Source organism: Pseudophryne corroboree, chromosome 10 (genome assembly GCF_028390025.1).
Source record: "Pseudophryne corroboree isolate aPseCor3 chromosome 10, aPseCor3.hap2, whole genome shotgun sequence".
Taxonomy (NCBI): Eukaryota; Metazoa; Chordata; class Amphibia; order Anura; family Myobatrachidae; genus Pseudophryne; species Pseudophryne corroboree.
The window spans coordinates 274,917,236-274,934,443 of record NC_086453.1 but is presented as its reverse complement, the minus strand read 5'-3'; the positions used below and the strand labels follow the sequence as shown (position 1 = coordinate 274,934,443).

General features: G+C 41.2%; 1 long non-coding RNA gene across 1 annotated transcript in view; it reads right to left on the bottom strand.

Annotated features, from left to right (window-relative positions):
• Positions 1–10,051: 10,051 nt before the first annotated feature.
• The window catches only part of LOC134965519 (uncharacterized), a 65,963-nt gene continuing 58,806 nt past the window's right edge, over positions 10,052–17,208 (bottom strand). The window contains exon 3 of the long non-coding RNA XR_010188419.1: positions 10,052–10,167. This is a non-coding gene — a long non-coding RNA (uncharacterized LOC134965519). The remainder of the gene's footprint in view (positions 10,168–17,208) is intronic.

The following is a 17,208-nucleotide window of genomic DNA, read 5'->3' as shown; positions in this document are numbered from 1 at the left end:
CTGAAATCGCTTGGGCACGCCTGCATTTTTCTGGACACCTCCTGTAAACGGTCAGTTGCCACCCACAAACGCCCTCTTCCTGTCAATCACCTTGCGAACACCCCTGCGATGGGCTTTTTCGCACCATCCCGTTGCTGTCCGGTGACTCCTGTTGTTGTTGTCCGACACGCGTGTGCATTGCGGTGCATACGCATGCGCAGTTAGGATCTGTTCGCCCACTGTGTGAAAATGCACAGTAGCGATCAGATCTGAATTACCCCCTATGTCCGTTACATGCCAGATAATTACACTTTACACCCTTTATGCATGTCTCCTTTGGAAAGTAACTGGCCGCCCATACTTCTACAAATCCTGAAAAATTAAGGAATTAGTTTGGAAGCATCAATATATATATATATATATATATATATATATATATATACTCAGTTTGTGTATTCAAACTGAGTTACAGACATTTGCTAACAATATCATTATCTATTACGGGAAATGCACTTGAAATGTACAGGCCATTGGCTGTACGGCCAATTAACACACATATGCTAAACTATCTTTGAAATGGCTAGTTAGGTAGAGTTGGCTTTGATGTCTCTTGTGGATCATGACATTCAGATGCTAATATGATTTCTCTTAAATATGGGTTTGCTGTAAGAAAGCAAAGAACATCTACTGTAGGTGAGGATAGACAACTAACACACCTACCAGATGCAAAGGAAGAACCTATCACTGCCCATATTTTTACTTCTTGCTGCGACACCCTTTACTATCACATCTGAGCCAAATTCTTAAATAATTAGATCTTTATCATTTTTCATTGTCTTTATTTTCCTGTGTGAATCACATTCACAACATACATGGATTACATCACACAAATGGAATAAATTCCACATGTGCTGCTAGCTCGTTATTTTGCATCTTTTTAAATGACCCTTAACCCTAACACTGTAGCGTCTGATGTGGAAAAGTTGTATACGGTGATGGCTTCACTTTGTTTAGAAGCAGAAACTCTTCCTTGGAGTATAGCTGAGCAGCAAAGTGGAGAATGGGCATATTTATCTCTAGCTAAAAAAAAAATTCACTTTTTAAAAAAAAAAAATCTGTGTTATTCTACAGGTGTCCTGCAGGTTACAGTGGGTCCTAAATGCCAGGATCATCATATTTCTCAATTGCCGGTATGTCCTGGTAGCCATTCAATTTTGGCATAACAAAACTTGCTCGGACCTGCAGTTTGCCAACAAAACAAAGGGGCATTAAGGTTTGTGGCATAATGTGACCATGTCCCTATTGTCATGCAACCACTCCCCTAGTTCAGTGTGGCCATGCCCACTCATGACACGTGACCACGCCCATTTTTACTATCAGTACCACTAAGAAAAAAATTCTACTTACACCACTGCAATTCAGCATCTTAAATCCCAGCTATTACAGCTGGTGATCTGATTTGTGGTGACCTGGAAGTCACGGCAAATCTGCAGGTTATTACATTCTGTCTTAGTGCTCTGTGGCTACTGTTAAGAGACCACAGAAAACCGGAGTTAAGAGACCGTGCATTCAACCAGGGCAATGCTGTCATTGATCAAGCTTTCCTAGACATCAAAAAGGAGAGTTACCACAACTCAGTTAAACAATTAGCTATGAAGAGAAATCAGTGGCATCACTAAGGGGGTGTGGATTCCACCGTGTAACACCATCCAAGGTGGTGAAACCAAAATAGCAGAGCCGCTCTGCTATTTTGGTGTCACCCCCTCAGATAGTGTCATTGGGCAGCTGTGTGTCATCCATCCATAGGAGGCTAGGGGCTGCTCAACAGTTCCTGAAGCATTGGACAAGACCCTAGAGCGGTGAGAATGGGGGTGTGATGTGAAGTCACACCCTATTTTGCGCGCAAGAGAGGAACCACACAGTGCTGCGCTGGGTGATACCACCCACATTGACGTCACTGACAGAAATATCACAAAATATGCTAAGCTGTATTTAGACAACAATGTTTCTATCTTCTGAGTAAATGCTGTATACAACTGTACTACCACCTGGATCCCCTACAGTATATCACTGTTTTCTAAACCTTACAAAAGGACATCTAATAATGTGTTAGCTTAGAGGATTATTTGTCACTTAACACTTACTTTATGTAGGCTTATAAATATCTAAACTATAAGCCCCTATTATGCTTACTGCTGAATTCTAAGCATAAAAAAATTGTAAAAGAAAAACCTAATTAAGCTATCACCAGTTTTGCCTCAATGAGGAAAAAATTGTTACAGGAATAGTAATAAGATTTCCCAATGGATCAAAATTATTCTACATTATGTTAATTTAAATTAAATTGTTACGAGTCAGATGAAAATTTGCAGTAAGACCAGGCACAGGCTGAGATTCTTGATGACAGTCAACGCATAATTTCAGTTCTCCCGCTTTCCCAATCATCTTAATAGAAAGAGTCTCAAACAATCTCATATTTCAGGAATCTTACTTTCGAGCATGTAGTTGAATGACAAACATTTACAGCAATTGACCAATAAAGATAGGGCTATTGATCAATGGTATTCATGCGGATATGTGAAAATGCCTGCTGGTAATAGCTGTATAGACAGTCAGTTGTGAAGTCATCCAGTCAGCGCACTGTACAAAAATCCTTGTGTATTTTAAGAAATAATATACCTCATACTGAATATTATTATTATTATTATTACTACATGCCTATATTAAAAGAATCAGTTGGTAATGGAGTGCTTGGTTCATGTCTAATATCCTTACAATTTATGTAAAGCAGGGCAATGACAGGATGGCAGATAAGAAGCTGCAGGGAATTCCATGTTACACAGAGATTTATCGCTAACTCTCTATGTGGACCATGAGTGGTGGGGTTTGCAACTTTCTCCCTTTTGTCTTTTGTTTTCTGATTAGGATTGTCCATTGAAGATTCTACCATCATTGTTCAATGGATTCTAATCATCATCAGGAAACCATTGATGGTTGGACATCAATGGTTTACAGAAACATTGCTAGAAAACCATCAATGACTGCTCACTAATTGTGATATCAGTTAAGGTCTTTTCACTACAATTACATGACAACTGGTCATAGACACAAGAGGATTATGGTATGAGTCAAATATAATGACACTATCCAATGAAACACTCAGATAGCAGAAGTATAAGACACAGTCTTGAATTGATGGTTAGTAATAACAAATCTTGCTGTTTATACGAAAAGCTGGTGCCAGAAGTCTGCTCTTCAGTCTTAAAAGTTCAGTTTTGAGAAGAGAAAAGACTGTGTTCATGAGATAGACTGCAATAAGATAGTGCAACCATCTCCACTAGCGCACATTTTATATTCTTACAAGTAAGTGCAATGTTATAAAAATTTGCATATTAATATATTTTATTTATTTATTTAGTTTCTTATATAGTGCATTATATTCTGTTGCAGATGGAGCCTCTCTCATCGTTGCAGTTTCTCCGCCTAAACGTAGGATTAGTCGCACCTAGCCGATAGCTTAGGTTGTTGAGTTTATGCACGGACAAGCGCGTTGAGGCACGACTACATACTCAGCATGCAATACACATCTCCACCACTGGGTGGCTAATGCTCCACTAATCCAGTACTGTAGAGCGAATAGTGGCAGATTGAGCTACAAGCTCTGGCAAATGGTCAGTGACGACTGTAATGTTACTGTATACTGTACACACAGACCAATGCTCAGATGGAGAGAGTCAATAAAAATAAATAAACCATTAAATCCATCAATAAATACCGTGTTTAAAGACATTGCAGAAAATATTAATTCTCTGTTGGCACCAAAAAAAATAAACCAATAAATCAATCAATTAAAATAGTGTATACAGATGCAAGCGAACGTGGTAAAACTGGTTTGTTTGATGTTAGGGTTATGTGAGTGTCTAATTCCAGTAGAATGAGCAATTAATAAAAATAGTGTATATATACGCAAATAAACGTGTTAGAGCTACAGCTATAGAATGTGTTAAAATAATGATCCATTAACATTAGGGATATACTTTACTATACAGTATGAGCGTCCAAGCCCCATAGCTGTTACAGCATAATCAAAACCAATGGGAATGGGTCACTGCTTACACATGAGGTTGTGTATCCATCACCAGGCATTGTGGCCAAGTGGTGAGGTTTGCCGCTTCCCATGCTTAGAGTCCTGGGTTCGATTTCCAAAGTGCAAATGCCTTTTTTTTTTACAATGTATTTTAAGGTTTTTATTCATATTAACATACCTTCACATTCAATAGAAGTGTGCACACAGATTTTACATGAATCAGGGCAATGCTGTAGGAGCATCATATTACACTATTTCAAATACACAGTGGCAATGAGGTCCTCTAAGTGAAAGGTAGAAGAGGTTACTAATATGCGCAAAAAAACAGAGCTGTGCAGCAGAGAACACGTAAAGAGAGCATTCATCCAATGCTCAAAGAAACTGGATATTAAAAAATATTTTTCACGTGTTCAAATCTGCGCTACTCTGTTCTGGCCATGTGCAAAATAACTGGGTAATGAGTCACAATACAAAACAACAATAGTGCAGTGAAAGTCAATGCATGCAAAGCACCACATCCAAATTAAACAGAAAATACTGATCTTTTATAATTGAGTAGTTCTCCAATTCCTGTATGTATTTTGAAGGTACTATAGTCCATATGATCCTGTAATCAGAAAAAAGCGCTTTCCTCTCAAGGGCATATACCCATAGCAAGGGAGGTCAGCACAAAGAGAAAAACATAGTGCAGTATTTTTCATAAACCAGGCGTGTTCAAATACAAGTTTGCACTTACAACATCAAAAGGTTATGATCGCATGTAACGTCTCCTCTCACAGAAACAACTCTCGAACAAACTGGAACTGACACCAGACTGCAAGTCATGTAATCAGGATGAGTCCCAGCGACCACAATTTAAAATAGATAGGGAATCCGCAGGTTTCTGTAAGTAAGATAACAGCGCTTTCCTCTTAAGGGCATTCACCCATTGTGGAAGAGGTCAGCACAAAAAAAGAATCATAGTGCAGTACTTTGTATAAAATCAGACGTATTTTAATACAAGACGCACTTACAACATTTAAGAATTTAAAATCACATGTAAAAATCTCCTTTCACGGAAAACAGCACAGGGACACAGTATAATATCACCAAAGTCTGATGAAGGACCCAGTGAGGTCCGAAACGCGTTAAGTGTGGCACCTTATCTCTCAATTTGATCGGACACTCACGGACTCGGTATCATCACCTAGGAGAGGCTCCTACAGAATCCGGACCTGTGGTTGCTGACCCTCATCCCGAATTACATCAACAGGACTTTGGTGATATTATACTGTGTCCCTATGCCCTTGAGAGGAAAGCGCTTTTTTCTGATTACAGGATCATATGGACTATAGTACCTTCAAAATACATACAGGAATTGGAGAACTACTCAATTATAAAAGATCAGTATTTTCTGTTTAATTTGGATGTGGTGCTTTGCATGCATTGACTTTCACTGCACTATTGTTGTTTTGTATTGTGACTCATTACCCAGTTATTTTGCACATGGCCAGAACAGAGTAGCGCAGATTTGAACACGTGAAAAATATTTTTTAATAATGAGGTCCTCTAGACAAACCAATAAATATAAATAGTGTATACAGATGCAACTAACATGTTCACGCAATACTGTAGTTCATTGATGTTAGAGATACTGTACTGTATGTGAGCATTCAAGTCCCATAGCTACAGTACTGTAATACAGCATAAGCAAAACCAATGAGAAGGGATCACTGCTAACATTTACATATGAGCTTGTGACTGCAGTTCTTTATGAGCCCTCCATTTACATACAGTACTGTGTTGTCAATTTATTGTAACCTGACCTCCCTGTCTGTGAAATGAGCAGGCTCCCAGGGAGGGGGAAGGGGGTGGCTAAATACCGTGTTCAAAGACACTTCAGAAAATATTAATTCTCTGTTGTCACCCAAAAAATAAACCAATATATAAATCAATTATAATAGTGTATACAGATGCAAGCGAACATGGTAAAACAAAGGTTCTTTTTGACGTTAAGGTTATGTGAGCGTCTAATTCCCTTAGACTGAGCAATTAATAAAAATAGTGTATACAGATGCATGCAATGTGTTAAAAGATAGATTAATTGACGTTAAGGTTATGTGAGAATCCAAGTTCTGTCCAAGTTTTATCACTTTGTTTTTATTTATTTTTTTAATATCATTCATACATTTAATAACCTTACTTTGAATATGATTATGCGCACAGGTAAAAACAGTTCCATAACTACTGTAACTGTCTGCCATTGCACACAATACTGTACAGTATAAACCAGTTAATCGAACCTGAGACTCTGAGCATGGTGAGCAACATACTTCACCACTCGGACAAGATGCCTTATGACAGATACACAAGCTCATGTGTAAATTTAAGCAGTGAACCATTCCCATTGGTTTTGATTATGCCGTAATGACTACGGGACTTGGACGCTCACATATCCCTAACATCAATATCCCTAACATCAATGGACCATAGCTGTAACACATTTGTTTGAGTCTGTATACACTACTAATTTTATTTGTTGGACTGTCTGTGGGACTTGGACACTCACATAACCCTAACATCAATGGACTATAGCTTTATTACGTTCATTTGCGTCTGTATATACTGTACTACTTTTATTTATTGGTTTGTCTACAGGACCTCATTGCTGCAGTGTATTTTAAATACTGTAGTGTAATGAGACACTCCAGTAAAGTAGTTCTTGTGCTGTAGTGTGTACAGTACTATATTTCAATGTAATTTAATGAAGTACAAAAATGTTCCTGTCACATTTTACTATATCTGCTATGAGTGCTCCTCTGGTAACGCCAAGAACCATGGATTAATATTTACTTACATTAAGATGTCTCGAATTTACAAGCTCTATAGATTTACCAAATTTTAACAATCATTTATATTTACAACCATGAAAATCAGAAACTCCCATGTGAAGAACGAGTAGAACAGTTAGTACTGTACAGTAGACAAGTGAATAATTAACATATCAATGGTGCCATAACTGTATGTTGACATTTCCTTGGAACAATACAGTGTTAAAATACAATAAAATAAAGTTACTAACAAGGTAGGACACAGAAGAGGGTGAGCCTTAGGTAACTCATTTAATAGTGATAAGCAAATAGAACAGAGGTGAGTAAATGGGAAAGGATGGCATTTCAGCAGTAGTGTCACACGGGGGATGCGGTCACACTGGGTGATACTATTGGGAGAGGTGACACCACAATTGCAGAGCTGATCTATTATTTTGGTGTCGCCCCTTGGATGGTACTGTATCTCCGAGCAGAGGTGATAGTGATGGTGGATGACGTGCAAAAGCATGCCTCACACACACACACACACACACACACACACACACACTCTGCTGAGGAGGCTGTGGGCTGCCTCCAGTATGACAAGAAAGGGGTCGTGACACATGGCACTTCCCCAAAATGTCACATAAGGGTGTCTGACATGCCATGGGTAGCCCTCACAGTGTGGCATTGGGTGTCACCCACCCAAGTGGCGCCATTGTAGGGTGAGACATGAGGAAGAAGTGCCATGCGCATGAGAGGTTAATGCTCTTATTTGCTTATGTAAATACAGTAGGTAATATTGTGTTTTATTTTTACTCTGTAATATTGACTAAATCTGGCAGTCAAAGTCTTGCACAGTTGTTATTTTGGCATTTAGCAAAATCATTTCGTCCACTGAGTGCTAGAATATTAACAAAATCTGTAAATATTCTGGAAAAGTCTACTACTCAGAGCTCTTAGATTGCATTCATTGCATCAGATTCTATCACCATCTGTCTCCAAATATTTAGGGGAGATGTATCAAGCCTTGTAAAGAGATAAAGTGGATAAGTTGCTTTGGGCAACTGCTTCATTGTATCGCTATCTATGGCTTGATATGTGATGCAGTTAATATACCAGCTGTCGGGATCCTGGCAATCAGGATCCCAACGCCGGAATCCCGACAGCCGCCTGGGTATTCTCACTCGGGTGGTGTGTCCACGCCACCACCCAAGGGAGAAAAGGTCCCGCTCCCGAAGTGTGGCGAGTGCAGGGAGTCCGCGAGGGGACTTGCTGCTGGTATTATGGCTGGCGGGATCCTGACAGCTGGCTTCCCGTCAGCCAGGATATCATACTCAACCCCTTGATACAGTATAGCTCCCCTTGTTATACTGCTCAAAGAGGGACTCGCAAAACATATCATGACTGCCAAGGGTTTTATGTCTAGTTCGGCAAACCTCAAAATTAAACAAAAAATGTAACTAACACTAACTTCAAACACAATATTGTTTACACTTCGAAATTCAAAAAATGTAAAGAACTTTTTTTTATTTATAAATTATTAATTAGGGTTTTTTTGTTTTTGTTTTTTTAAAAGGCCCCGCAGACATAATGTGGGTCCCACTTTGGGTATACCTCTGATCTATGAGGGAGAATATCAGTTATAACTTGGAGACAGATCCAAAGGAGTTCTGTTTCATAGAAAAGCACATATTCTATCAATAAGACAAGGTATTGACAACAGTGTTTACAGTACATAAAGTGAATTAGAGAAGGAAGAATAAAAGTATTCAATATACATCATACAGTTTATAGATATCCTATGTCTTTTCCTTAAAAAGTGATGTTAAGATTATTGATCGGCAGACCCTGATTTACATTATTTACTGGAGATAGGTCACTTTTTCATAAATCTTTTAAGCAATAAATATTGTTTTAAAATAAAATAAAGTGTTTTCAAATTGAGATGACTTAATTGTAAGGAACCAGTTTGTTTAATACAGACATACTGTAAGTCCACAAAATTACTTCTGGAGTGAAGACTGAAGATCATACTGTACGTACTAAGATTTGTATACGACAGTGGCTTTTCAATGGCAATTCATTTCTAATAACATTACCTTTCCAGATACAGATTATAAATATGTCATATTTATTCCCATCAACATATAATTCATTTTATAGTAGCTTTACAAACAGAAGTAAGATAGACCATTGAAATAGTTGATATCAATACCTGTCATACCGTATTTGTAAAGATAGCATCTCCGTTATCTTTGTGGCTTTGTATATACGGTAATACAATCTGAAATCCCTCTAACTTTAAAGTAATGTGCTTTTAACTTATTAGACTGTGAATATATGGTATCTTTTAAGGCTCGTATTGCTTATCCTGTAGTTTCACAGGCTGCAGTTATTTTACCTTCATCTACTAGGCTGATAGAATGATTAATCGCAACCGGGAAATAAATTGTCTGTACGGTGAGACGTTCAATATTGTCAGAACATGTTTTAGGAATCTGAGGCCAAGTGTGAAGATTGACAGCTTAACTGAAGACATGCCTGGTTGGGCCCTGGAGAGCCTGGCATTGACTAGGAAGGGTAGAGTTTATCTGCAATGGGCTGGATTCTGATAATATTTCTGGACAGGTGCACAAAATTGGCAATTGAATTATAGTGTAGAGTTCCATCCTCTTATCCTTTAGTGGTTTTATCATTCACAGTATGGGATTTCTGGCTCTGATTGCAGGGTAGACTGAGCCAGGATCCACTGCAGAATGAACCAGACAAGTCAACATATTTCATATTAAACTCATGAACTCATTGCAAATAATTAGTGTCTAATGATACAAATATTTGGAGCGATACCCAAGAGATCAGGTTCTCAGTATATGGAGCACTGGGAAAATAGTCTATTGAGGGAGTTTATGAACTGCAACATTTCAATGTTTTGTACACCCATTTAGGCTAATTTGCTGCTGGGTTTGACAGACGGTTGTTTAAAATATGAAATACTGATCTGCTTGAGAACCTTGTACATTGCCTGGAGGTAGTCAGTTAGCATCAGGAAAGGGCACGGATTCAGAAAGGGAGAGATTCAACGGAAAAATGAAATACAGTGTAGATCTGGTATTATCACCTTTCAGCTGAGGCTCAAATTTCCTGACCCACTGTTCAGATTTTAGTTAATTAACTAGTTATTACTTACTGCACTTCTATCAGTAAACTGAGTGACAAAGGAGTGCTGTTTGCTCTGAAACTTCCGTCGGGCCTTTTGTAGTTTATCAATTTGACAAGCTTTAGTGCCTCCTTCTGCGACCCCTCTGACATCTGTGATTGATAAAGACTTTTCAGCATTCCTGCAATTACCATTCACCATTGTTTTGGGATTTTTTTAATTATACAATGCCTTTTAAACTTTTTATAAATATTACATCTTTCATAAATACTGCATAATTAAAATTACAATTGCATGTGCAGGCTCTTTGTTGTACATGGAAATTGACTTCTATTTGTCGTGCACAATGACATTTTGATCAGTGAGTGCTGCCTCTCTAAATATTATATATATATATATATATATATATATATACACACACTGCTCAAAAAAAATAAAGGGAACACTAAAATAACACATCCTAGATCTGAATGAATGAAATATTCTTATTAAATACTTTGTTCTTTACATAGCTGAATGTGCTGACAACAAAATCACACAAAAATTATCAATGGAAATCAAATTTATTAACCCATGGAGGTCTGGACTAAAGCATCCGCCAACTCCTGGACAGTCTATGGTGCAACGTGGCGTTGGTGGATGGAGCGAGACATGATGTCCCAGATGTGCTCAATTGGATTCAGGTCTGGGGAATGGGCGGGCCAGTCCATAGCATCAATGCCTTCGTCTTGCAGGAACTGCTGACACACTCCAGCCACATGAGGTCTAGCATTGTCTTGCATTAGGAGGAACCCAGGGCCAACCGCACCAGCATATGGTCTCACAAGGGGTCTGAGGATCTCATCTCGGTACCTAATGGCAGTCAGGCTACCTCTGGTGAGCACATGGAGGGCTGTGCGGCCCCCAAAGAAATGCCACCCCACACAATGACTGACCCACTGCCAAAGCGGTCATGCTGGAGGATGTTGCAGGAAGCAGAACGTTCTCCTTGGCGTCTCCAGACTCTGTCACATCTGTCACATGTGCTCAGTGAGAACCTGCTTTCATCTGTGAAGAGCACAGGGCGCCAGTGGCGAATTTGCCAATCTTGGTGTTCTCTGGCAAATGCCAAACGTCCTGCACGGTGTTGGGCTGTAAGCACAACCCCCACCTGTGGACGTCGGGCCCTCATACCACCCTCATGGAGTCTGTTTCTGATCATCTGAGTAGACACATGCACATTTGTGGCTTGCTGGAGGTCATTTTGTAGGGCTCTGGCAGTGCTCCTCCTGTTCCTCCTTGCACAAAGGCGGAGGCAGCGGTCCTGCTGCTGGGTTGTTGCCCTTCTACGGCCTCCTCCACATCTCCTGATGTACTGGCCTATCTCCTGGTAGCGCAACCATGTTCTGGACACTACGCTGATAGACACAGCAAACCTTCTTGCCACAGCTCACATTGATGTGCCATCCTGGATGAGCTGCACTACCTGAGCCACTTGTGTGGGTTGTAGACTCCGTCTCATGCTATCATTAGAGTGAAGGCACCGCCAGCTTTCAAAAGTGACCAAAACATCAGCCAGAAAGCATAGGAGCTGAGAAGTAGTCTGTGGTCACCACCTGCAGAACAACTCCTTTACTGGGGGTGTCTTGCTAATTGCTTATAATTCCCACCTGTTGTCTATTCCATTTGCACAACAGCATGTGAAACTGATTGTCAATCAGTGTTGCTTCCTAAGTGGACAGTTTGATTTCACAGAAGTGTGATTGACTTGGAGTTACATTGTGTTGTTTAAGTGTTCCCTTTATTTTTTTGAGCAGTGTGTATGTATGTATATATAGATATACATATATATATAAAGCAGAGATGTGGCGCTCATAGCAAAACCTGTATAAGTTTTAACTGTGGAAGGCCATGATGATGCAAGCAACTGGAAGTGCATTACGTGACAAGAGAACATGGCGTTTTATGTGCTTAAAGTAAGTAAAACATTCCGTCATAGTTGTGCAATGACATAATATTGGAATGTGATTCAGGACATCATCGCCGACTAGTCAATACATTTTTTACTGGCACAAGAAATTTGAAACAACTAGGCGCTTGGGTGTCCGCATGTATTTGATGACCAACTGTAAATTGCTGTAATAAACTTCTGCAGTTCCCCTGTTATTATAAATATTAGTTATTTTATAAATTGTTAAAACTGTCTATTTCTTTAGTAATAACCTGATATATAGAGTAGATACATAATATGGATATGTATATATGTATGTATTTAAATAATCTAAAATAATCTCCTGCAAAAGCTCCCACTGTAACAAGCATCGACCCAGGACATGCGACTATTCTGAGCCAGGTACTCTATATACATGAGGTAATTACTTATTTTAAGAAATGGTTGGATTTATTTATTTTTCATATTATCGAGCACTTTTTTTATTTTGGGAATATGTCTAAATTATATCCATCGTCATTCCATGTTGTAACACAACAAAACCTTGATAGAACTTTGCTTTTACTCTCTTACTAGACACTTTAAAGGAATCTTCCCACTGTGACATTCAGTAAACTGGCACTACCAACAGCATTGCTGAAATTATCTGCCAGTGTGTCACTACTGACAAAATTGGTAGTACTGAGAAATACTGTCCCATATAGTCAAATACCAAACTCATCTAAACTGGCCATTTTTGGTGGGAAGGGCTTCTTTATATGGGTACATAGGGGCTAATTCAGGTTGGATCGCAAATCTGATCCAACCGGAACTTTTGAAATATCCATGTGGGCGCAAGCTCAGAGCACATCCAGTGTGTATGCACCTTTAGGGCCAAATTCAGAGGTTCCCAAACGCGGTCCTCAAGGCACCCCAATGGTCCTGGTTTTAAATATATCCATGCTTGGCCACAGATGACTAAATTAACACCTTAGTCAATTTGATTTAACCATCTGTATAAAATACTTTTACTCACACACAAGGCCATTAACCAAACCACACCAACGTACATCACTTCGCTTATCTCAAAATATCTCCCAACCCGACCTCTTCGCTCTTCACAAGACCTGCGTCTCTCATCCACACTCATTGTTAGGCGCCGAGGGTCCGCCCGTCAGTGCGGCCCGGCGCCTAGCAACTAGGGACGCCGCAGGCAGACAGCCGCCGGCTCCCTAGCAACGCTAGACGCCGGGCGCACGGAGCCGCTCAGACCCTAGCAACGGGGACGCCACGGTCAGACCGCGTTCCCCGTTGCTGGGTCTTAATTAATCAGTGCTTGTGTATTCTGGCCGTGCAGCATGCAGCTGCACGGCATCATTATGTGATTACCCTGTCTGGATCATGATTGGAGGGCTCCCAAATTTAAGCACTCTCAGGACTTCTCACAGACGCCGGTGATAGCTTCCTGTTTGCTGTGTCAGTTACAGAGAGTTTCCAGTCCAGCTCAACCCGGTTGTTCCTGTCCTCAGTGATCCAGTACTCGGAATTTGTCATCTATTCCTGGAGTCCGACCGAGCACCTTTAACATCCTGTGGTGTTCGTGAGTCGCGGCGTAGCCGTGTGTTGCGGCTTGACCGCTACTATTTATTATTTAGTTTATTGTGTTCTGGAGCTTTTGCGGAGGATTCCGCTCCCACAAATCCACTCTGGTATCCAGCGGTGCTGGATAGGAGTAACGGATCAGTGGATCTTTGGTTGTCCTTTTCCCTGGCGGTTTGTCCGCACATACTTTTGGTTCAAGTTAGATAGCTTGTAACCCCTGGCCTGGTTGCTTAGTCAGAGGGCCCCTTGTTATCACCCTGTCTCGGATTTCCCTTTGTCTCCCATTAAGACCTGAGGGGGCATCGGGGTTGGGCAGACATAATCCGCCCTTCGAACGCGGCTGCCATGGGCTCAAGCAACCATAGTCTCGCAGGGGATTTCTGATAACACGGGCGAGACAACGGAGTTAGGGCGCCAGGGGTTACTAGGCTTTCCTGCTCCCGTACCAGCATATCCTTCCAGTACTCAGACCTCTGCCATAAAGATCTCCTCTGGTCTGGAGTACGGGAATCATAACATTATCACCGGCCCAACTAAAATTTAAAATTAAACAGGAGTTAATTTTTTCCCTTATTCTGTTGGGAGATTTGTCAGCCTCATGAATCCCTCCGGTGTTGGGCCAAATCCTGGCCAGCTTTTAGTTAGCCAGATTCAAGAGCTTACTCAGATGGTTCAAGATCTGTCCCTTCGGGTGAGGTCACAGGAAGATCTGTTACGGACTTCCCCGAGGGTCATTCCTGAACCAAAAATGCATCTGCCTGACCGTTTTTCTGGGGATAGAAAGCAGTTTTTTTAATTTTAAAGAGTCTTGTAAACTGTATTTTCGTTTAAGACCAGTCTCCTCAGGTACGGAATCTCAGCGGGTAGGAATTATTATTTCTTTGCTACAGGGGGATCCTCAGACCTGGGCTTTTGGCTTAAAGACAGACGATCCGGCTTTATTGTCTGTAGACGCCTTTCTGGGGTCTTTAGGACTATTGTATGACGACCCTGATAGAGAGGCATCCGCCGAGAGTCAGTTGCGTGCTCTCAGACAGGGTAGGAATCCCGCAGAGATTTATTGTACGGAGTTTCGCCGTTGGTCAAACGACTGTGGATGGAATGACCCAGCCCTGCGCAGTCAGTTTCGCCTCGGCTTATCCGAGTCTATAAAAGACAGTCTCCTTCAGTATCCCGCTCCTGAGACTCTCGATAAACTCATGGAGCTCTCTATTAAGATTGATCGTCGTCTCAGAGAGCGGAGGGCTGAAAAAGGAGCATCTGTCGGGTCTTCTCCTTGTGTTTTTTCCATTCCTGTGGACATAGAGGAACCCATGCAGATGGGCCTCTCCAGACTGTCTCCTGAAGAAAGAACCAGAAGGCAAAATTCTGGTCTTTGTTTATACTGTGGGGGTAAGGGACATTTTGCCCGTAGTTGTCCGAACAAGTCGGGAAACGCCTCGACCAAGTGAGTTGTGAGGGGGTTCACTTTGGTCTGCAGTTTTCCAGGATCTCATTAACGATGTGCTCCGTGAATTTCTTGGAAGATTCGTTGTAGTCTACCTAGACGATATTTTGATTTATTCTGACTCTATTGAACAACATGTTAACCAGGTGCGTCAGGTTCTAAAAAAATTACGTGAAAATCACCTATATGCCAAGCTGGAGAAGTGTGAATTTCATGTCACGGAGGTATCCTTTTTAGGGTACATTATTTCCCCTCGGGGATTCTGTATGGAACCAAAGAAGCTCCAAGCCATCCTTAGTTGGGCGCAACCCACCAATTTAAAAGCAATTCAGCGCTTTTTAGGGTTTGCGAATTACTATAGAAGATTTATTCACTCTTTCTCTGACCTAGTTGCTCCCATTGTGGCACTGACTAAAAAGGGAGCAGATCCTACCAACTGGTCACGTGAAGCGGAGTTATCTTTTCAGGCCTTAAAACAAGCCTTTGTCTCAGCCCCGGTCCTCAGACATCCCAACCCAGAATTGCCTTTCATTGTTGAGGTTGATGCCTCGGAGGTTGGAGTAGGGGCTATCCTATCTCAGAAGGATCCAGATTCCCTGGAATTACATCCTTGTGCCTTTATGTCCAGGAAATTCTCATCTGCTGAATCCAACTACGATGTTGGTAACCGGGAATTACTGGCTATTAAATGGGCTTTTGAGGAGTGGAGGCATTGGCTTGAAGGAGCCACTCATACCATTTCAGTTTTGACTGATCACAAAAATCTTCAATACATTGAATCAGCTAAACGGCTGAATGCCCGGCAAGCTCGTTGGGCTTTATTTTTTACTCGTTTCAAGTTCATTATCACCTTCAGGCCAGGTTCCAAGAATATCAAGGCAGATGCCCTGTCACGCAGTTTTCTTCCAGTTCAAGACAACAGTCCTGTTACTCCTATACTTCCGTCTTCAGTCATTCGGGCAGGTCTCACACAAGATTTATTTACCCAGTTAAAGCAGCTTCAACATCAAGCTCCTGGAAATACTCCTGCTGGTCGTCTTTTTGTCCCCGAGTTTTTGAGAGCAACGGTTTTGACGGAGTTTCATGATAGCAAGGTTGCCGGGCATCCGGGGATCGCTAAAACTTTTGAATTAGTTTCCCGCTCGGTATGGTGGCCTGGTCTTTCCAAAGACATTAAGGAGTTTGTTTTTTCTTGTCAGGTCTGTGCACAGCATAAGGTTCCCCGTTCCTTGCCTATCGGTCAACTTATGCCCTTGAATGTTCCTCTTAGGCCATGGTCTCATATTTCCATGGATTTTGTGGTGGACCTCCCTCTGTCAGCCGGATGCCGAGTCATATGGGTGGTAGTGGACCGTTTTAGCAAAATGGCCCATTTCATTGCTCTTCCCCGATTGCCATCTGCCCAGGGATTGGCAGTCTTGTTCCTCCGCCATGTTTTCAGACTCCATGGGTTACCCACTGATATTGTTTCTGATCGGGGTCCACAATTCATTGCACAATTTTGGAAGTCTTTTTGTGCCTCATTAAAGATGAAATTATCTTTAACGTCTGGCTACCATCCCCAATCCAACGGGCAGACTGAGCGAGTTAATCAATCATTAAAACAATATTTGCGTTTGTACTCGGCCAAACTCCAAAATGACTGGTCTGAGTTTCTTCCGTTTGCAGAGTTTGCTTACAACAATGCCTGTCATTCCTCCACCAATGTATCTCCATTTTTTACAGTTTTTGGTTTTCACCCCAGAGCTAATTCCTTTTTTCAACATTCCTCTGTCTCCTCACTGACCTTGACCTCTCATCTCAAACTCATTTGGAGAAAAGTGCACCTGGCTCTCAGAAAAGCGGCATTTCGGGAGAAAAATTTTTCTGACAGGCTCCGGCGGCCGTGCACTTTTAAAGTTGGAGATAGGGTATGGTTGTCGACTCGCAACATTAAACTTCGACAAACCTCAGCCAGATTGGGTCCTAAATTTATTGGACCATTTCATATTATCAAAAAAGTCAATCCAGTGGCTTTCCGGTTACGTTTACCAAAAACTTTACGGATCGGAAATACCTTCCATTGCTCCTTGTTAAAACCATATGTTTCGTCCAGTAGATTTCCTCGCAAGATCTCTCAGGGGAAATCACCAATAGATGTACAGGGTCAGCAGGAGTTCTTAGTGGAGAAGGTTCTCGATTCCAAGTTGTCCCGGGGTCGGCTTTATTTTTTGGTACATTGGAGAGGTTATGGTC